We start from the raw sequence: 23,382 nt of genomic DNA, 5'->3' as shown, positions 1-23,382 counted from the left end.
TTTTTAAGCAAAGGTGCCAAGATCACACAGCTAGAGTAAAACCATCTCAATGGTACCAGGGCAATTTGATATCTAGCTGAAGATTGAAATAGGGCCTGTATCTCACAGCACAAAGATTAACTAATGTTGAAAGTATTCAGTGTTCACTATAAGAACTAAAACTATAGCTTTAGGGAATAAATGAACAAAAACCATGGGCATGGATCTTCATGGCAATGAATTATGAAAGGTTATCTTAGATATAATTAAAGAGTAGAAACAGGAAAAATATGTAGACTGTGTCTCATCCATTTAAAAATGTGTATGCTTCAGAGGACACTATAGGAAAAAAAAAAGACAACTCACAAAATAGGGGAAAATATTTGAAACTTAGGTGTTTGATCATGAAATTATGTTCTGAATATAGATCTCCTAAATTAGTAAAATGACAAAATTGACCAACTGAAATTGGGAAGAAACTTGAATATATATTATCCAAAGTCAATATGTATAGGTCGATGAGCACACACAAAGCAATACTTCACATTATTGGGAAAATCACAAGAATGTCCAACAAATGGAACCAATAGCGAGTCCGTGCAAACTTATGATGAAGTGCCGCTTTTCATTTAGCTGATGTCTATATCAAAAGATGAGGCTTCTAAGTACTGCCAGGTGCGGGGGAGTCGAAACCACGCACTGTCGGCGAGAGTGTGGGACAGCACAGGTATGGTAGAAAAGCCTATGAGCTTGTCCAAAGACAACGACTACTAGGTCACCTACAAATCCCAAGTTTTGTCCAAAGAGTAATGAAAACAAATGTCTACATACAACTTTTTATGTAAATAGTCATAGAAACATAATTCAGAATGGTCCAGACTGAAAAACAACTCAACTTCATAGCTATAAAATGGAGTAGACATGTATGTATGTTTACATATTTACTTCATAGCATATGTACACTAACATATGGGATAACAAATAGAAACCTTGAAAATATGCCAACCGAGAGAAATCTGATGCCAAAGGCAACCTATTGTTTGACTCTATTCATGTGAAATATCTAGACCAGGCAAACCCACGGAGAGCGAATAATTATTGGCTGCCAATGGCTGCTGCAGGGATTTTAGAGAGAATAGAGAATTAAATTCTAGGATTTACGGGTTTCTCTCCAGAGTGATACACACAGTAATACCGGCACAGCTTTACGAATATGCTGCAAACCACTGAATCACATTCTTGAAGTGGGTGGACTGCATGGGGTATGAGTCATAGCTCTTTCTTTAATTTCTTTAATTTTATTTATGTGCATTAGTGTAAAGGTGTCAGGTCCCTTGGAATCAGCATTAGACAGTTGTGAGCTGTCATGTGGGTGCTGGGAATTGAACCCAGGTCCTTTGGAAGAGCATACAGTGCTCTTAACCACTGAGCCATTTCTCCAGCCCTGAGTCATATCTTAATAAAACTCTTATCTAAAAACAAATAGCAAGCCTTTTATTTCCAATATTCCATAGACTTTTTTGTTGTCGTTACTGAAAACTTTAAAATTCATACAGATAAGATCGTTGGTACAAAGCAGTCACTGTGATCTGGAAGATGGGTATTTTGAACTGTCCATCTTCTGGCTACTGTTTGAGAACAGGAGCAACAATAGGGCCTGCTGCTGAGGGACCGCTGTGCCAGACCTGGCGGAGCCAAGCCTGCCACCTTCAGTTCTTAGACACTTTGTTTTGTTTCCTCTAGCCTGAAACACTGCTATAGTAGGGTAGTCCTGTGCCACTGCTGGGGCCAAGCAAGAAGATGACTTCCTCCCTGTCCACATGCACACAGAATCCCCATGCACCTTCCACCCGGGGCCACCGGAGCCTTTTCACCTCCACTGTGTAGGACAATGTCCCAGCAACTCCCACTCAGCCCCCCAGAGGTTCTGGGAAGCGTCACCTTTGCAGGCTCTGTTCCGTCCTTGTTCTATGCCAGTAGTCACCTGCCTGGCTCTTTCCTGTGCAGCAATTATACTGTATTCATAGCCTGATTTGACATTTCCAAAGAAAAATGCAATTATAGCATCCCGAAAGGCGGAAATAACCTGCTGATGGTATTTGAAGAAGAAAAAAACCCCACTTTTTGAGATTTGTTTCCACTAAGTCTCTCTGAACAGTGTTGCTATAAACTGGATGTGAGAGCTCCCTCACTTCCCCTCACATAAGTGTTAAACTCGACCCAATTTCAAAGTTTCTGGACACCCCAAGTGAGGAGACCTCAAATAGAACAACTTAGAAAACAAAGGAGCAAAAAATGTTTCACGGGAGACAGAAGGTGACAATCAATCTATGAAAACTCATTCAGATTCACTCATTAGAACATTATTTATATTACCACACTTTAATTAGCAGGAGTAATTGCTGGTATTTACATGATTCACTTCAATTTATCATCACCCATTGGCCCAAAATGCCAAAATTACAATCTTAAACTTTTGCTGTGCTTTCCCCACTCAAGAGTTGCTAAGCACCAACACTGTACTGACAAATTGCATTATCAAGACACACAGACCAGGGTTCAGACTGGGAGGTCATGGTCTGTTAACCACATGACCCTGATCTCCACATCCAGATTCCCCATCATTTCTAACAAGGTGCGGCAGGAATTGGAGCATCATTTGCCTATCCTCTGGGACTTTCTCACCTGCCTTGCTTGAGAGATATGGAGTCTGTCTGCCGTTTACAGGATATTTTTATATATCTGTATGCTGTAATTAAAAGTCCTACATGCAGCTGAGAATTCTGTGTCCTTGGGAGCCAATCCAGGGCTCCAGAAGCCTCAAACGACCAGGTGCACCATGGCCATTATCTTCCAGAAGTCTTTTCAAGCTTTCTTTTGCCTCACCAGGTCTTCTTTTGTTTTCCCTCAGCAAATCATCCTTGTGGATGAAGCTCAGTCCAAGGGCAGCCTTAATTAATGAGCCAGGTTTCTGGTATTGATAAGAATTGCTGGGTTAAGGTCGAATGGGGAGGGCAGTTTTCATTAAGTACAGTAAATGTGGTTGCAATTTGAAATGATACTGCCTATCACTTCCTGAGCTGCTGTCCTATTACAGCGGAACTGCCGTTCTTTCAAATTCAAAAGCAGTAATAAATGGACACGATGAGAAGAGCCGCTCAAAACAACAGGCACGGGTACTTAGTCATCTGGATAGGATCAAAGGACTCCCTGTCCATGGTCTCTGAAGGGCCTTTCCCTATGCTCATTCTGGGGCCCCTGATCTGTTTGCATAACAATCAGGGGTCAGACATTTTAGAACATGTTGGATGATGTTTTAAAAGCCTAAAACAGAAATGTAACAGCATTTTAAAAAGTTATACTGATTGCTTTTCACTCATAGCCTATTTCTGTAATGGTACATAGAACATCTACTCTCACAGAAAGGCTCAGTTTAGGAGTCACTCACTCTCTGCACCCACACAAGGGCACCTCCACCCCATATCATGCATTTGTTACTGCCAGTGAATTGGCACTAATCCATTGCTAGCACCTGAGATCCGTCTTAATCAGAGGCTTGCTCTTGGTCACACATTCTGTGGGCATGGCTAAGCATGGAGTGGTACTTAGTCATTGCAAGACCTTATCTCAGCAGCTGAAGACACTTCTGCGCGACTATTCATCCCCTTCCCTCTTGGAACTGACCCCCTTTTCTGGTCTTCATAGGTTTGTCTTATTCTTGTCTTATTCAAAATGTCTATAGTTATTACTACACAGCACATTACCATTTCATGGTGGCTTATTTTATTTAGTAATATGCTTTTATTCCATGTCTTTTCACGGGTTAATGGCTCATGTCTTTCTAGTGTGAAATAATATTCCATTTTTCAGATGTAGCAGTTTATTTACCCATTCAGCTACTCAGGGACACTTTGGATCACCTCCCAGACTCAACAATGAGACTAGAAACATCATGCATATGTGGGCATTGACGTGGGCACGAGTTTTTAACTCATTTGGATACATATTGAGGAACGCAATGGCAAGAACACATGGCAAGAACAGAATCTTGTCAGAAACTGTCATGGTGTTTTCCAAAATGCCTCTGCCCTTTCTGCCTTCTCATTGCCAATGAACTAGAATTTCCACGATCACATGCCTTTGCCAGCATTTGGTGTCTTGGGTTTTGTAGAGGTGTTTCATTTTTATTTTAATTTACATTTCATTAAAGATGTGATTTGAAACATTTTTATAAACTCTTTTGCCATCTATAGTCTCCTCTTTTAAATATTCATATTTTATTTATAATTTAAATTAAAAGTTAAACACTTAAATATCCACATTTTAACAGCTAAATGATTGAAATCATAGGCACAAAGAGTGCATTGCCAAAGAGAAATGGGAAGCAATCTCCAGCATGAGCACAAAATATTAGTATTCTAAGTCAGTTGTAACTACTAACTCTAAAATATTAGCCATCAGGATAGTGACAATAAGCAGTATTCTACAGGAAGTACTTAGGATTTGCCCTACCAGAGACTTCACAAGTTATCACACTCACCCTAAAACTTTAACAACTGTAACTAAGTCACAGAATGCCCGCGGCAGGTGGAGGAGACCTGATCCAAGTGTTTCGGGGTGAAGGTTAACATCTTGGTCCTGTCCCGAGCCATGGTTTACTGAGAGCAGGTCCCAGGTGGAAAGATGCTGCTCATATCTGCTAGATCTGCTTTGCAAAGGAAGCCTTCTGTGAGCCCATCCCAGTCTCCAGCACAGCCGGAGATGCTGGCCTACTCTGGTGAACGCCAATGGTGCCAACGTGGTTGCCACCAGTATATATTCACCAACTTTAGGCTTAGCTGGGTATGAATCTCGCTCGTCTTTCTTCTCATAATAACTTGCTAAAGCTCAGCGTCCTATCAGAAGTGTTGTCTCAGATAGTTGCGAGGCTCTAAGCTTACACATTCTCCGCAACAAGGAAGCAGGCATCTCCCCACCTCATCTTCGCTTTGTCTCTTGACAATGGCAAGGCAGCAGGCACAAGCCAGACACATCTCTTCCTCTTCCTTGGAAGCATCACTTTTCTCTCCTTTTCAGGACCTTTGCTCTGGCAGCTCCTCTGCAGCTGCTTTTTGCTGGCTCCTTCCTGTCTTTCAGCTTTCAGCTCCTCTGACCACAGCTAATGCCCATTCTCCCACAAGTCATTCATCATCACCTTTCCCTTCCTGCCCTAACTCATTACTCTCTGACAATTACCTGGAAGCCTGTTTTAACTCATGTAACATGCACTCTGAGCATTCTTCAAGCAAAGAATCTGCAGGTGGAGAGGGACTGTGACTGTCCTGCTGCTCAGTTTGTCCCCAGGGTAGTGCTCAGTATGATCACAGCTCCATAAATGGGAGCAACGAGTGCAGGGCCTAGATACTAACGCTTAGGCAGCAGGCCCTTTACCTAGTAAGCCTTCTCCCTGTCTCTAGAAAACTTGTTTCTGTTTTTAATGTCAAATTTAAGTCCCACAAGAGATTCAAGACTATGTAGCCTTACTTTTTCAAAGCAAGACTTGGTAACATTTTTTTCAATTAACTCACCCATATTATATACATTAGTAATTTATTGTCATGAAAACATTTATATAATTTCCTAACTATCAAATGTGAGTAAGCGGAAGTGCGGCCACTCTTTCATCTCTTATGTTGGGGATCCGAGCCTTTACCATCACCAGCCACAGATTTATCAATTATGTCTTCCCGGGGAACCACCTTGATGGGTTTTCTACTTTAATCTAATAATTTATATTCTGATATTTATTATCACATATTTGTGAGAAGGCACATATTTGTGCCCATTTACTAACTGTGATCTGCTCCCACTCACCTCACGGGCACTTTGAATTTTCTTTTTCTTTTGTTGTTGTTTTTGTTTTTTTTAGACCTGGGCCTTTAGAAGCTACCAGAGGAGTCAGGAAACAAAGACCAAAACCAATCAAACACAAAAAGGATGTTCTTTAAGAGGTGCCCTCCCCCACCCCAGGATCATAACCAAAGCACTTCCTGCCGCAAGCATGCTGGCAGCTCTTGTGTTCAGTTCTATGTGCTCTTCTTCCACTTGGAAGGCCAAAGTGTCCTGTATTTGAACTAAATTAATGTAACAGGAAAGAAACACAACATGATCTGCCCTTTCTTGCCTATAACGGCAATAATAATCAGCTCGTACCCACTGAGCCCTTCAAAGGCATCAAAATAAGTACTTTCTATGCATCATTTCACTGAATCCTCATAAGCACATGAAATCTTATTGTTATTGCTGGCATTTACAGGTGAGAAAACTAAACCTTGGGCGTGCTCCAAAGTTCATATGGTTGGCGGGGGGCGGGGCAGGGATTCTCAGGAGCAACGCTTCTTTGTTGGCCTGTGCACAGCAGCTGCTGGAGTTCGAACTGTCCGCACAGCCATTTCCCCATCTCTTTCTCTTTCATGCAAATGTTGATTATTCTTAAAGGTTGTGCCCAGATAAGACCAACTTCATAAAACCAGAATTTACTTTCTTTCCTTTACTCCTATACCAAGCGTCGTATGGGCTACTTACTGTCTTCACTAGAATTTGTTATTAATCAATTCCATATGGAAGCCATAAAGAGTTCAAATCCAGGTCCATCACGATAGGGCTAGGGCATCCTGGAACCTAGAAGAGCCAGCCTGAAGGAGTGGTAGGAATGGGACCACTCCTTCTCCTGTCCTGGGCCTGCATGTCATGGAACTTCTAACCTTTGCCCACATCCGAGGTGGTCATGTAGTTACAGCCAGGTTAAACTTCCACTTTCCTTATAAGGTCATGTCCAGCAAGTACCTGAAATTCCTCTTCATGCAAAAAAGGCATTCCCAGCACCTTGGCCCCAGCTGGTGATGTACTCTAATGCCCAAAGCCTCTACCTACCCCAAAGGTTTAGATAGTCTCTGTTTTCCCAATTAAATGCACTGTCTCACTGAAGCCTGCCTCCAGAGTGTCTTCCTGAGGTCTCCATCCTCTGGTTGTCCCAGCCTAACTTTCCCTCTCTGAATCCGCAGATTGTGGTGGCAGGCCTGATCACACCCATGAAGAGCGGGAAAGCAGAGTCACCCTGTATTCACAGGGCGACTCACTTATGAGCTGTCCTAGGCCTCTGCTTCTCCAGTTTTTATGCCTGCCACCTGGTAACACCAGGCTTGAAAAAGATTGTTGTACACATTCAAGTGAAACACTCACCACACAGTGACCTCATCTCTGCCTACAACTGTAGGCTCCATAAAAAGACGGCCATGTTACATCCATGCTATCCACCATGTTTAAAATTCATGCCCATTTCTTGTCTCTGGCATCAGCCACAGATCTTTGCCACCTGGTCAGCCCTTGCTGTCCATGCATCACACCAAGATGCAGAGGTGGAGAAGGCAGGACCACACCCCCAAACGCATGCTATTCTCAACACTGCTTCTGTAGCTAGCCACTCAACTCTCACATTGCTCCTCACACGCTTTCCCTAATGCTGAATTATGGGGCAGTTCACAGGAAAAAGGCAAAGGGATTGTGTGCCTACATCCTTACCCTTTACAGCTGTTGTTTGTTAATATTGCGTTATAGTCTCTTACCTACGTAAATGTCCATCTTTCTATCTCTTCTTCAGTTCATCTTATTTGTGACACAGATGAGTTTCAGTTGTCTGACTATTTCTCTCTAATTAAGGGTGAGTATTACTGAAATAAATGTATTTTTTACAGTAGTTTTTATCAAACAGCATAAACGGCATTTTTAAAACTTTGTTATTTGATGAAATTCAGCCCAAATCTCTGACAAAAGACAATACCCTAGAGCATCCTTCCTTGTCAACCCCAACCCACTTGGACACAATTATTATTTTGCTCCTGAGCTGCTACAAATTCTAAAGCTTCATGAAAATTAACTAATTTAAAACAAGTAAGTTTAGTTTTAAAGTTGACTGAAAAAAGGACATGTGTTGTGGATTATTAATATTGATTTATCTTTTAGTTAAATAGTAGTTAGTCCTAAACCATTATACAGCCAAATCACCCACAGAGACTAGGATTTATTTAATTAACCTAGAGCACAATGCTGGGCAATAGTTACTCCATTCTAAACCTCCAAGCCCGAATAGTTTCCTCCCATTCAGATTTCCCATATTATACTTGCTTTAATTCGTTTCTTAGGTCTGATTCATCTCTCCTGCTGGTTCCAGTTCCTCTCCTGCTGATCTCTCCTCTCCAGCTCCTCTCACTTGCTTCCTTCTCCTCCCTTCTGGACCAGGATGTCCCACCCTATTTTCTCCATTGCTCAGCACTGGCTGGTTGTTTAATTGACAATTACAGAGAACAAATGGTGGCTAGTTCACACAAACTTGAGACAGGTGATGCTTAGAATAAACATCACAATGCAATGTCCCCGTTGAAACCAGATAGTGGGGTAGAGAAATCAGCATTTGAATGAACAAGGGTAAATTGTATGCATTCCACAAGAATACCAACAGACATGACTGTTCCTAGGATGTTAGAGGTAGTGTTTTTGTTGTTTTTGTTTTTGTTTTGTTTTAATAAAAGGGAGAACATAGCCAGAAGCAGAGATATCTTGGAAAGTCCAGAGTGGACAGGACCCTGAGCCATATGTGGTGAGTGGGGAGAAGAAAGAAGGGGAGAGAAGAGAATCAGGTACAGTGGCCAAGAGGGCAAAAGGTGAAAAGAGATGGGTAGCCAAAATGGCTGGATTATATAGGGAAGACCCTCTGGGGGAAGGGCAGCCCAGTCCATGGGCTGGAGAGTTTGGGGTAGAGGGCAGGATATACCAGCCATATCCAGTAACAAGTAAGGCTTGAGAAAACTGGGAGAATCTGGCAGCCAGGTCTGCTTTGATACATTAAATAGGTACCTCAGTCATTTGTTCCAGGGTTTGAGACTTTAAAAAATAGTCATATCTCCGAAGGGTAAGTAAGAATGATTATCATAAGCCCAGAGAGGAACATATCGATTAATATGCAAAAACAAATACTAACACAGCCCAAACTAAGCATCTACTTACCTGCACAAAAGCATCCCTGAGCCTGCTCTGTACTAGAACATGGGGGTCTCAGTGTTTACCAGGAAGGCCTGAGGCCTCCAAGGCCTGCTCAGATTCACAGAATCAAAGCCACTCCCATCATAATTCTAAAATATCTCTTTCCCCTTCCACCTTTATTTGTCCCTTTATTCGAGTGATAGTATTTTTCTGGGGCCACATGAGGTGAGCTGAAGGAAGACAGACATTACTCCCAGGCAGCTGCCTTTGTTGGGTAGGATATTAAAAATGATTTGCAAAAGAGTAGACATACTGCTTACTTCGCTGTAACTTTTGGTTTGAAAAACTGTTGGTGATTTCAACAAAACGCTTTGTTTATACAGTAAGATGAGAACACTGCTTATACACTATTATTTTTAAAGTAAATTAATGTCTAAATCTAATATTTAAATTATTCTTTCAATTGAAACCAAGCTTTGCTTTATACATGTTTGGACTAAAATAAAGCACTGGTTAGAAGTCACAAAGCTAGATGAAAAAGCCAAATCAAGCCACAGTTCTAAGTCTTTAACTCGTGAGGAGGAGGAATCGATGCTTGGGAAAGGATGGACTTGAATGCATATTGATTTAAACCCACCTGTAAACACTCCCAGCTGTGGGGAAAGGCCATTCACATTCATCTTCTTCTCAAGGCAGACTCGGCCTGTTCATGTTTTACCTGCTAACACCGAAGTCCTAAAATCAAAACTGTACTGTATTTTTGTGCTCTGCCAGCTTTTTATTAACCCACTGACAGGATAAGAAATCACAGTTCTGCATGTCAAAGCTGCACACCACCAAAATGGCTTGGATGCCACACCTGCTCTTCAGCTCTCTTTCATAAGCTTTATTAGTTTTCATTGAAACAGTCTAAACTGTGTTTCTGACTTCACTCCTTTAAACCTTTTTCCAAAAATGCAAGGTCAAGAGACAACACATAAAGCCACCCTGCCACACAGTCTATATTGGCTGCCTTCATGATAGATAGTTTCGGTCAACACAACCAGGAGATACTCACCTAGGTAATTCTGAATGTCACAAGAGCTTGGAGCCATCTCTTCTATCAGATCCCAAGATCTCAAAATACTCTTTGCCTGAAATGAGAGCGATGAGAACCAGCTTTTTAAATACAAACAAGAACCTCTCCATTAATCTCTGCTGGCTTGCTCCCTAGTCAAAGGAGGAAGTCAAAGAGCTTCGGTTGCAACTATAGGGATTGCCTTAGTTGCCCTTCAGTGAGACAACACCTCAGAAACCTTACCTAAAGGATGGAAGGTTTTTATCAGGATCACAGTTTTAGAAATGTCAGGCCCTGGTCCTTTAAGCCAGTGGCCTTTGGACCCAGGTAAGATAGCACACAGTGAAACAAAACTGTTCACCTCATGGAGGGAAGGAAAGGAGAGAAGGAGAGGGGAAAGGAGAGAGCAGGGGTCCCAATATGCCCTTCAAAGACAAAACACCAGTGGCCTCCCTTCCTTTCACTAGGCCTCGCCCCTTAAAGGAAACAAGCCTCTAGAACATGGCTGGGCCTTAAAGGACCATGTAATATCCCAACTGCCTTAATTACTGTTCTGTTGTTAAGATAACAGGCCATGACCAGAAGCAGTATATTCAAGGAGGAATTGTTTTGGCTTAATGTTCTAGGGGGAGACTTATAAAAGTAAGAACGGATGACAGCAGAAAGCCCAAAGCCTGCTGATGACATTTCCACCCACCTGCAGCACACAGAGATGAATGATCTGGAGGGTTCTCCTCATTCAGACCACCTCAGCAACAGACCAGGTTCAGGTGAGAGACAATATGGCCTTCTAGAAGCTTGTTCTCGGCAGCCCAAGCCAAGACTGTATGCGACAGTGACCAGAAAGGAAGCACGGGGCCTGTTTAGGTAGTACCTACTGCATGGCACCTTCCTGTCACTTCCTTTCCCCCTCCCGGAATCATTCACAAGAAAGTAGCAATGAAAAACAATTTAATATACCCAAAGGTAAAAATCATAAGCTAGAAGATCGTAAAAGGAGCTCTGTGGTGGTTGGGCCAAGAGAAAGCTTGGAGGAACAGAAATTCGAGGACTTCACTCCAACTACTGAGGATTAGACCATAGCGATACAGTCCTTCCTAATATAAATCACTGAGCAAAATCAACTAGCCCTGTTGCTTTTGTGGGAAATAAACCCGTAAGGCCCTCAAAGTGTCATGTGATCAGTGCCCAGTCTGATACTCAAAGCCTGCATGAATGAAGGCTGCAGACAAAAATAACAAATGAAGAGGCAGTGCCTTTAGGGTACACACTACTTAGAAATCTAGGAGAGATGGTATTCTCATTGCAAACAACTCTAAAAGTTAAGGGTAGAAGCCACCTGTGTGTTCCTTATAGTGATAGCCACCTTCTAAGGCTTTTTCTCCCCCTGTCCTGCCTTTGTTTTGTTTTTTGTTTTTTTTTCTTTCTGCCATTTCGAGGTCCACAATGCCCAAGAGACAACTAGAGCAGATTCCTGCCATCCGTCACACTGGAGTTATCCAAATCAGAGAACTTGAAGTTAAAATTGCCTTCAGATGTCTCAATATATGAGTCACTGTAGAGATGGAAGGTTGCTCAAGCCCAGCTCAGCCACATCAGTGGTCAGACCCTTCTTCACCCAGTGTCACTCTAAGATCAGGCTCAATGACCTCAACAAGAGAGGGGAGAGGGCACCAGATCTCATTAAAGATGGTTGCGAGACACCGCATAGTTGCTGGGAATTGAACTCAAAACCTTTAGGAAGAACAGCCGGTGCTGTTAACCTCTGAGCCATCTCTCCAGCCTACAACAAAGGACCATTCATGGAGATAACCTAGAACCCCTCCACAGATGTAGCCCATGGCAGCTCAGTCTCCAAGTGGGTTCCATTATAATGGGAACAGGGACTGTCTCTGACATAAACTGATTGTCCTGCTCTTTGATCACTTCCCCCTAAGGGGGAGCAGCCTTACCAGGCCACAGAGGAAGACAATGCAGCCACTCCTGATGAGACCTGATCGACTAGGATCAGAAGGAAGGGGAGGAGGACCTCCCCCATCAGTGAACTTGGGGAGGGACATGGGTGGAGAAGGGGGAAGGAGGGTGGGATTGGGAGGGGAGGAGGAAGGAGCTACAGGGGGTATACAAAGTGAATAAACTGTAATTAATAAAAATAAAAAAATTTAAAAAAAGAGAGGGAGAAATGAAGAGGTAAACTGCTTTATACACCTTGTTATTAAAGTCAGCGGGGTCCAAGGGACAGAGGGACTTTGACAAGGAAAGGCTTTTAGGAATAAAAACTGCCTTTTTGCTTGTTTTGTTTTCTGATTTTGGGGTCTAGACAAACATAATTCTACTTTGAACTAAGCTGCTCCATTAACATAGATGCATATCTATCAGGGCATTTGATCCTCAAGGCTCTACCCCTTTTCCTGGTCTTGTACTGATTGATTCTCCAATACCAAGAAATTACAGGAGACTTAAGGGAAAAACAACCCGAGTTATTAGCAGGACTGTCTACGCTGATGGAATTTTACAACTTCCTTCCCCATGCCTTTTCTATGAGACCCAGAGGGGTTCAGAAGAGTCTCCAGGTCAGTTTTGTCCTGATATGGTTTTTCTGCTCACCCATCAGTAATAGTTTCAGTGGATAAGAGTGGGTAAGCGCACTGGCTCAGATAATGTAATTTGGTCATTTGCCATATTTTAAAAGAGCATTGTCTTCTTTGGCTCACACTAGCATCATAGCCTGTGGTTTTATTGTTGTTGGTTTTTTGTTGTTTTTTGTTTTGTTTTATACTGGGTCTCAGCTTCAGAGATGTTGATTTCATTGGTCTGGGAGATGTTTTGGGCAGAGAGCGTTTTTAAACCTCTCCAGGTGGTTCCAATATGCAGCCAAACTTAAAATCCCCAGCTGAAGGCAATGGTTCTCAAATTTAGCACACCTCTAAAGCACATAGCAGGCTTGATTACAGAGACCCACTCCCAGAGAGCAGGTGCAGGAGAGAACCTCCACCTCAGTTCTAATGACTTCCCCTGCAAAGCCAATCCTACTGGCCCAACTAAAATCGCAAAGCACACAGGCTTAAACACTTTTACCTAAGGTGTTTTTCATTACATTGATCTGGCAGCAAGATGTGCTCTGAAAAGCCGATATCAAATGACACAACATCCAATGGCATCAGAGAGAGCCTTTCTACACCGAAGATTTCAGGGAAGTTCCTGGGTTCTGAATATGTTCTTATAAAAGCCAGCTGAAGGGACCAGACAGTGCTATGGAGCATGGACAAACCAAAGAGCAATCACCACCCCACCCCAGTGTGCGTTCTGCCTTTGCTCCCTCCTTCAAAACGGCCTCCTGCATACAGCAGGTGAGAGTTTGCTTCGTGTACCTGTTTTCTGGTTCACGTGGAAGAGCTGGCTCTTCTTCCACCTTAGCTGTGACTAAAAACCTCTCTAGATTAAAACAAACAAACCAACCAACCAAACTTCTAATTCAAGCAACTGATTGAACCTAGAGAGGTGATGGATAGTATAAACAGGCATGTTTTTTGAGGCCTGCAAAGTGGCATCACTGGAACCTATCAGGTGTGGCAAGAGCAACTTAAGAGTGTCCCTGGGCAGCAGCAGCCTCTACTATGTCCCTTACACAGCAGAGAAGACAGAAACAACTTAGGGGAACTACGACCTTGTATTTCTAACCCCTAACCCATCTCCTGGTTTGTTATGCTGAGATTAACCAAATAAAATACATTCACCAATGAGTACAAGAGATTAAATGTGACGGAACATGCCAAGAACATCAGTACTCAAAAGGCTGAGTCAGAAGGAACCTAACTTTAAGACCAGCCTTGGCTAAATTATGACTTCAAAGCAGCCTGCTCTACATATACTCTTTCTCAAAGGGAAGCAAAAGCTGAACATGAGAGGGAGAGAAAAGGGAGCCAGCAATGAGTCTTAAATCCCCACACAAGCTCTAGTTTGCTTTCCATTGCTGTGATAAATGCCTCGACGAAAAGCATCTTGGGGAGGAAAGGGTTTGTTTCTCCTTACTTCTTGTAGCCTGTCATGGAAGAAAGTCAAAGCAGGAACCAAGAGCTAAAACTAGAGAAGATGCCACTGTCCACCAGGCTTTCTCACCTTGTTATATGGTCAGGAAGGCCCTGTCTGGAGTGGTACCACCCACCATGGGCTGTGCCATCTCATGTCAATCATTAATCATGAAAATACCCCACAGACTTGATTTGCCTACAGGCCAATCTGATAGAGGCATTTTCTCAATTGAGGTTTTGTTTTGTTTCTCCAGATGATTTCAATTTATGTTATGTCAGCTTGACGATAGATAGATGATAGATAGATAGATAGATAGATAGATAGATAGATAGATAGATAGATACATACATACATACATACATACATACATACATACATACATAGATGGATAGATAATAACAATAACAACAAGCACGGTCCACATCCACTGAGCTCACAAAAGCCAAGTGAACTGAGACTCATTTGGCCCGGCAGTCTCATCTTGTGTGCTATGACACTGGCCTCCTTACTTCACTACCTATGCATTTACAGGAATAAAAGATCTTACTCAAGGGTTTCAAGGATATCTCAGCTGCACTATTTATCTTGTCTCATTTCTCATGACAGAGGAGAAAGGGGCTCGTCTGACCCACATAATGTAGCACAAACCTAGGATTACAATTTAACTCTTTCCCAAACACTTTTCTCCATCTTCGGGAAGAGTTAAACATAACAACATACGCTTACCCAGCTGTTACTGGGAACCTGGCACTGTTCTCTGACTTACACCTGCCTAACCTCAGCTGAGGACTATGACAACTCTGAGAATTTATGATATCCATTCATGGAACAAGGACTCAGGGCCTCCCAGACAGATAAAAAGGCAAACTCGCTGCTTCTCAGTCTGATGTGCTCAACAGAACAGATGATGGTGTGATGAGCTAAATGCTGTGTGGCTGTCATCGTGAGAGCTTGCTTCTCTCTCCCCACAGAGTCCACTCACTTTGCAGAGGAAAAGGGATGGAGACAGCTCTGCCAGAGGTTATGCAGGAATGGAAGAGGTGGCCTCAGGCCAGGCAAGTACCACCACTGGAGTATTTCAAAGCCAGTTTGCCTGAAATGGCCTTGGCCAAGCTGCCATCGAAGTACATTGTTAGCAGAATGAGTCAATGGGCAGTGGCAGGCAGGACAGCAAAGAAGAAGATTAAAATAATTACAACTCTAATTGATCAGCTCCCCTCAAGAGGAGATTAAAAGGGAAAAGGCATATTGAAGAAGGCACTCGACATCCGCCCTGGGCCGGACTCCATCTGCCACTGTGGCCAACTCTCCCCTCCCTTCTGGCCTTTGGTCCAGCAACCCCCACTGCAAAGCCTCATGACACAGCGTTGATGAAAGTCATTCTTTGTGGAAGGCATCAGGCCCCTGAAGAACCGCTTTCACAAAGAGCAGGGAGGAAGCAGCTTGAAGCAGCAGACAGTGGCCTCCCACTGGCAAACCCCCAGCATGGAGTTGCCAGCAGCTTGTGCAAAGTGGGGAAGGAGATGCCAAGAGCAAGGCCAGTCCAGGGCAGGGTACCAGAGCAGCAGAGACAAGACTGTGCCTTGTGATCCAATAACCTCACTAGGCAGAAGCAGCTTGGACTCCAGGTAGGCTGCAGACAGCAAACTTGCTGACTCAGCCCTTGGCTTCTTGTCCTTTGGGAGCAGGGCCAGGGAGCACTTTTGCCTTGTCCCTGGAACCCTTCTGTAGAAATCATAGAGGATGGACATAGCCAAAGCCTAGGGCCAAGGAGGAAAGAGAGGGGCAGATTCAGGAGAAGAAGAAATCTTGGCACTTGCCGTAACCTTTTGGATAGGCAGAGTGTGGGCAAGGTCAAGATGGGTGATGGATAGGAAGAGAAAGAAGCTCTTTCTAAACATGGACAGAGAGGCTAGCCCCGTTCCTGTGTGGGCTTGCCTCTAATTTGAGATATGACACATGGGACTGGAAATGTCCAAGCTTGCTTTCACTCCATATTTCAGGACAGCAGCAGATGTCTGTGCTGGCTTCAGAAGAGGAAGGCTTAGATCATGACCTCCAGAGCAGTGGTCAGCCGGCCATCCTCCCCACAGGCTGCAGAAACTGGGAAAACCAAATCCCATTCTCCACTTACTGGCAAGTTTAAGCCTGCACTAGCCAAATTCTAACGTCCATATGTCCACATTCCTCAACAGAAACCCTTTGGAAAATGCAGATTCAGGGAATCCTGGGAAGGGCCTGAGGTCTGCTTTTCAAACAAGCTTCCAGTCACTGCTGCTGCCACTGACAGTTTGAATAGCAAAAGTTCAACAAATCGAGAAACAGAAACAATCTAGATGGGATCACCACACTATTATTAGTGAGGAGGAAAGCAATGAAAGGACAAAGTTGTCTTTGTCCCTTCCTTCCACAGAGGATAGAGTGACAGCTGTACCTTCCCAGCAGGGCTTTCTTGACTTTTTTTTCAGGATCAGAGGGTTTTTAATGTACTAGGCAAGCACTTGACTGAGTGGCAGACATAAGCTCTTGTATTTTGTTAGTTAAGGTCAAAATAATTGGTTAGATTGGCTTCAGTAATAGTTTTGCCCATGGGATTTAGGGACAGGGTCACCTTCCTCAAGCCTCACGAACCAGAAAGGTTTCATTGCTCGCCACACTTTACTAAGAAAATCCCTAGGGATTTTTCTGAACTCAACTGGGAGAGAGGCTGCTTTTATTATAGGCATCTAACATGGAAGCAATCAAGCTTCCCTTTCCATGTCAATGAAACCTGAACTGAAAGAGAATACGTGCAGAAGAAAATGACTGGGGACTAATCTAACCTTGACCAAGACAGTCCTTCCAGATTGCCAGATCCTCTAACACAGCCATTCCAGAGTTAAAACCAATCTCTCTCTCTGTGTGTATCTCTCATATAGATTAACAAATTTCTTTCTAGTGAACCTGAGTTGGTTTTGCTATTTGTAGTTTAAAGAATTCTTCAAGCATCTATCAGTGGCTTTTTTGGTGACTTTGTCAGAGTTATTAATGGCCGTATGTTGATTTGAAAGTTACTTCCAGAATGGTGAATGACTCTTAACATTGCCAGTAATAAACATATATTGACACATAAAAAGAAGGCTGAAAGATAGTATTCTTAACATAGAACTGTGGAATCTCTTGGAAGAGTAGATGACCTGGGAAAGAGCCCATAGAAATTTAGAATTATGTTAAAAATAAATGAGGAACTTAAAAATAAATAAGGAACTTTACAATTTTCATGCATGTCATTTATAAGACATCCTTTTTTTTTCAATATTCTTTTATCCTAAATCATGTGAACACTTTTTCCGTAAGGCTCACATGTCAGACAGCCACCAAAACAGACCTCACTGGCTTCACCATCTGATATCAACTGAGAACACAAAATATTGTGACATTGATCTTAGTGGATTTTATGACTTCTTTCTTATGTTTTTAACATCACTAACATTGACTAAAGTCAACTGCAATGTTGCAGAGGACACATAAGAAACTTTGTGAAGTGGCCCATAAAGTAAGGAGTTTAGTAAATCACCCCACTAGTAGACAGCATTAGTGGTGTTCTTTGAAACTTTAAGGATGAAAGGACATATTTAGATAAACAAAGAAGGGCAGAAATGACAGGCTACTCCAAAGAGCTTATCCATCTTCTGTGTCATTCTCTAGAGAACATGCAAGCCTCTCTTTGGATTATAAGAGATTAACAATTAGAGAAGCAAATAGTTTAAAAAAAATAAGCCTTGGGGAGGCATATTTCAACCAGACCCTGGGTTGGTTGGAGCAAGGGACTGGAATGTGACTAGAAGATTCTAGCACATCTCTGTGCAACACAGGACTTGAGGAGTGAGGTGGCTATGTAGAACTAATTCCAGTGTGTCACCCCACACCACCCACTTAACTCTCTTGCACCTGCCCTGCCATATAAGAGGTGGTTGGAGTCTAACTGAGACAAGGATCTCAGTGGCACATTGAGGCCAAAAGAAAACAAGGCAACCCAGACAGACTGAGCAGGCTAGATGTAGATACACAGAAGAAAATGAGCAAATATTTTTGACAGATTGAACTAAGGAGAATAATTAACATGACTTAAAGAACTGGATATAGGGCTTGACAGGTCATGAATAGATCTTAGATTTTAACCCTGACTGGCCTGGAACTCAGAATGAAGAACAGGCTGGTCTTTAGATCACTAAGATCAGCATGCTTCTGTTTTCTGGGCACTGGAATGAAAAGTATGTGCTACCCCACATGCCAAGATAAAACACATTGTATTAAATAAAATACATTTTATTAATTCTTTGCTAATTTCCTCCAGTGTGTTTTAATTAAATCCATCCCCCTCACCCTCTAACTGCTCCAATATCTACCCCTAACTTCCTCTTCCCCTCACACAGAAACTTCTCTGATGAGGTCAAAGAGCTTCTCTTCTCTGAGTACAGAGATATAAATCTAGAGGTAATTTGATATGTCCACTTAACAGAATACTAGCAGTAGATTTACCCTTGGGGCTTTTGACTTCTCCAGCAGAGGTCAAATTTTCAATACCAACTATGCCTTTCCTCCTGATGATTGGCATTAATCCTATCAAAGTGGTTAGTTGCCCCTCTATCATTTGTGCCACTATTGCACTTACTAGCATATCTTGAAATGTTGGTCATTATTGTAGCTCACAGGGTTTACAACTGGGTAATATTGTTCATAACATCTCCACTGCCCACCTCCAGCAACCTACATAACATATTCTAGTTTTATGAAAGCTAAACAACATAGAAGAATCTATGAAGAATCTTCAAGTCAGTACCAACTTGATTTCTCATGACCTGTAACCAAAGTGGGTAGCACCTTCAGCAATAGGGTCTTTTCAGTAGCTGCGAGCAGTGACAATAGCTTGCATTGTTTAGGGGATTACCAGTGCACCCCTGAGTGGCCACTCCTAGGGAGGGATTCTGTACCTGGCACTGGGATTTTTATTTATCAATCTTGGATTCTAGGTGGAAACAAAACACTTTTTAATCATTTCAACAAGTTCTTTCTATCTGTAACTCTAAAGCCTCTAAAGTTGAGGTTCTAAAGTATAAAATCCAAGTATTGCTTTGGCTTAGAAGAGAGGAGAGACAGGCTGAAGACAGGTGCCTGGGTGCAGTGGATTGCGCTTATAACTTCATCATAGCTGTAACTTCACTGGTTTATTTTAGACACTTTAAAAACCCCAAGGTCAAAACTGACATTACAGAAATGTCAAAATGCCATGTTCTCATGGCTTAATCTGATAAATGATACTGAATAACAAAGCACTACAATACCCAAGAGATATCCAACATGATTTTTGATGGGGAAATGATGAATGTTTCCCCTGTGATATGGGACAAGAGACAAGACATTCTTCAGAATAAATCTAATAGATGATTTCCACAACTTCTACTCACAAAAGCAGAAAATTTTGTAGAGGTAAATTAAAGAATACTTAAGCAAATTAATAGGCTTCTGAGTTCATATTGTAAAGACGCAGATTCTCCCTGATGTAATATCAATCAGTATGCCAATGGTATGTAAGTATGTCAAAATTTATAAGCTGACTTTAAAATTATAAACAGAGTGAAGAGCTCCAAAGCTCAAATAATCTTTTTTTTCTCCAAATAATCTTGGACCAGGACAAAGTGAGATTATTCTCTCATATATCAACAAAGACACAGCAAATAATTAAACAAAAACATACTAATAGAACAAAAGGTTAGGACAGGGTGAGGAAACAGAAACATGCATAGATAGAAACTCCATGTTTAAAAATATTTGCGAAGCAAATCAATGAATGAAATGGGATGCATTTTACATCAAAATAGGACTAGGTCTAGTGAACATCTCCATGCCAGAAAATGAGACTTTACAGACAACAAAATATTTACATCCACATGGAAACAGAAAATAGTTCACAAAAATCAGTTGGACAATTCCACATGAAATGCAGACCTAAAACAAAACAAAACAAAAAAAAAAAAATAATGCTTTTCAAAAGTAAATGAAGAAATATCTTCATGACCTAATAAGAGTAAGTGAAGGTCATTTTAACAGTATTCAAAAAGAAGGCACTAGACAAAAGACAAACATTGTCAAAGTGGCTATATGAAAATTAGTCCTTGCTAGAGCAATAATACAGTTGAAGGAGATCAAGGGGATCCAAATTGAAAAGTAACAAGTCAAATTATCACTATTTGCAGATGATATGATAGTATACCTGAGTGACCCCAAAAATTCTACCAGGGAACTCCTACAGCTGATAAATACCTTCAGCAAAGTGGCCAGATACAAAATTAACTCAAAAAAATCAGTAGCCCTCCTGTATACAAAAGACAAAAGGGCTGAGAAAGAAATTAGGGGAACAACAAAAAGAAAATTAGTAAATTTTATTAGAAAAAAAAAACATATAAAACCTAGACTGCAGTGGTAAGAGGCAGGTCAACAGAAAAGGAAGAATTGTTTTTACTACCTACAACTGATAAGAGGCTCTATGAAAAGCTTTTATGGCCACTAAGTAACACACAGAAAATAGAAAATAGAAAAATAGAGTATTTGAGTAGGCACATATTTACACAGGAATCCATATAATCAGGAAACATAAAAACATGATTGACTTCATCAGCAAGTAAGAGATTGCTAATTAAAACCACAAAGGGCATCATTCTAGAAATATAAAGTTTAAAAGTTCCCTTATTCCAAGTGTTGGGAAATTGAAAGAGTGTACAAATTGGGGCAGCTGTTTTGGAAGATTGGTTCAAGATGCAGTCATGGCCCAGCAACTCCCAGCAACTATAGTTTTGGGTTTTGTTGTTGATGTTTGTTTGTTTTGTTGATGTTAGTAGCTGAATACTGGTAACATCTGAATGTCCATGAACAATGAAATTAATAGCAACAGTGTGCCATACTGATGCAAGCAATAACATGAAGCAATTAAAAGGATCTATACAAAAATATGAGTGAAATATACTATGTGTACCAAAAGCTTTCAATCACAAAGGAACGTAATATGCCATAGATCATATATTAGCTTTTAAAACAGTTAAAATCAACCATGATATCAAAATTATAGATATTTGTTATTCCAGGAATGAAGAAAAAAGAGACCTGGCTGGAACACTGGAAAGAGTGGCAAATGAGTTAGTATTCACATTCCAAGTTTGGACCTGGCTGTCAGACACGCGTGCCAGAATTGCCACTACTGCACTTTTCTGTAGGCAATAGAGCATCCACTGTTTTTAAAATTAACTTTGCAAATGGCACTCTCTCTGTTGAACACATGTATGATGGAGAATCAGTAACGTAGGAGACCTGTTCTCTCAGAAATAATTTTCTAATGAAGAGAGAAGATACAGAAAGCTGTTGAGGAAGTAAAGTTATTCTTTCTAAAAGAAGAAAGAATTTTCAAACAGTTATGAGGATTAGCAGTCATTAGACATAACTATTGTCCCATCTGATAGAAGGCACATTCAGGCCATGAGTAGAGTCCATTAATCTCCAACAAAGAAGTCTTAAAAGGCAGATAAATACTTATGTTTTTTTACTTGGAAAGACCCATGGGAGGGTATCACCATCCTTTTGAAGAATCAAATGGGCAGGAGAAGGAATTTGGATGTCCCAGAAGTCTCATCCTTAGTTGTTGGCTCTCTTGTCTTGGAATTTAGTGTTTCTTAGCACAAAGGCTGCATATTCTCTCTCTACATTCATCCACCATCCTCTCTCCTAGTTACTTTGATACGTTTCCTCACTCCTAATTACTTTTACGAGCCGGAGGAGCACCATCCTAGTCACCAGCATTAGCTCCTGCTGACATTCCTGCTGAACCATCAAGCCACCACGCTGCACTTGAGCCAACATCAGTCCATCTGTGCATGCTGAGGAGTGAACATCCATGTCTGTGCATACACCTGGGCACAGCTCTTCTGGGTCCATAGCTTTCACAGAAGCACTCACTGAGAACCCTTGATCTGGGATAACAAACCTGATGGAACCACTCTTGCTAATGCGAGAAAGTTCTCTCTGCCTAGCCTCTTAATAGCTGGAGGTTGCAGAAGCACCGTGGTACTGTTTTTGAGAATAATAGTGCTTCAAACATTTGGAGCACTATTCCTCTAAAGCCCTTGAAATGCTTCCCTGCTTGGCACTTCCATGAGTGTTGATAGCTCTTAGCTCTTCAAGCTTCCCAAACACCAAAGAAACTGGCTTAGGGTGAAAATTATTGGCATTGTTAAATGCACACAAAAGATGCTCCCAGAACACTTGTCAAGCATTGTCCCATAGGCAATAGAAAAGTACTTTCAAACACTCAGCAAGAGGAGAGGTCAACAGCAGATTCAGTCTAATTGTCAGCGAGAAACCAACCAACAGTGCTCTAATGAGGAAGCCATGCTTCATGTCCATTCCTGCTTGCCTGAGGGACCCTGATGTTCTCTGTGGGCTCGTGTCCTAGCTTTCTTCTTTACTCCTATAGCCATTCTTGTAGCTCTGAAGAACCCTCTTAATTTCAGAATTGTTCTATATCTATACCTTACAGCACAGAAACCATAAGCCAGATGTGGCCAGTACGTTCCTGAAATGTAGCTTATGCAATTGGGAAGTTGAATTTTAAGACTTTAAATAGAAAGAGCCACATATGTTCACAGCAACGACTGTTTGCATGCTAGCTAGCTGCCTCACTTACTTTTCAGCCTGGGTCTCACTATGTTGCTGAGGCTCATCTTGAGCTACTGGTGCACGTGATTCTCGGTCTTGGCCTCCGAGATATTAGCACTCCAGGTGCACACAGCACACAGCACGCAGCTTTGAATTCAAAGGCTCAGCAACAGTCCTCCATGCCTGTTCCTCCTGATGTCTTGAGTAACACTAAGGCTTACAGGAGTTAGCAGGAAGGGAATGAGATACTCAAAAATGGGAGTGTGTCTCATGAACATTGGGGACTCAGAACATGGGTATGCCACTGACAGGGCGCTTTTCCTTATTATCTAAACAGGACCTTTGAACTGTGAGTTTTCTTAGGATGATAAACCTTTTCTATGAAAATTTTCATCAAGAATGAGACAGTATAACCAGGTGGTAGTAGTGCACACCTTTAATCCCAGCACTCAGGGGGCATAGACAGGCAGATTTCTGTGAGTTCGAGGACAGTCTGGTCTACAAAGTGAGTTCCAGGACAGCCAAGGCTACACAGAGAAATCCTGTCTCAGAAGAAAGAAAGGAAGAAAGAAAGAAAGAAAGAAAGAAAGAAAGAAAGAAAGAAAGAAAGA

The sequence above is a fragment of the Psammomys obesus genome, unplaced genomic scaffold (genome assembly GCF_907164565.1).
Source record: "Psammomys obesus unplaced genomic scaffold, mPsaObe1.curated_primary_1811, whole genome shotgun sequence".
In the NCBI taxonomy this organism is placed as follows: Eukaryota; Metazoa; Chordata; class Mammalia; order Rodentia; family Muridae; genus Psammomys; species Psammomys obesus.
Note: the sequence above shows the minus strand (reverse complement) of the source record.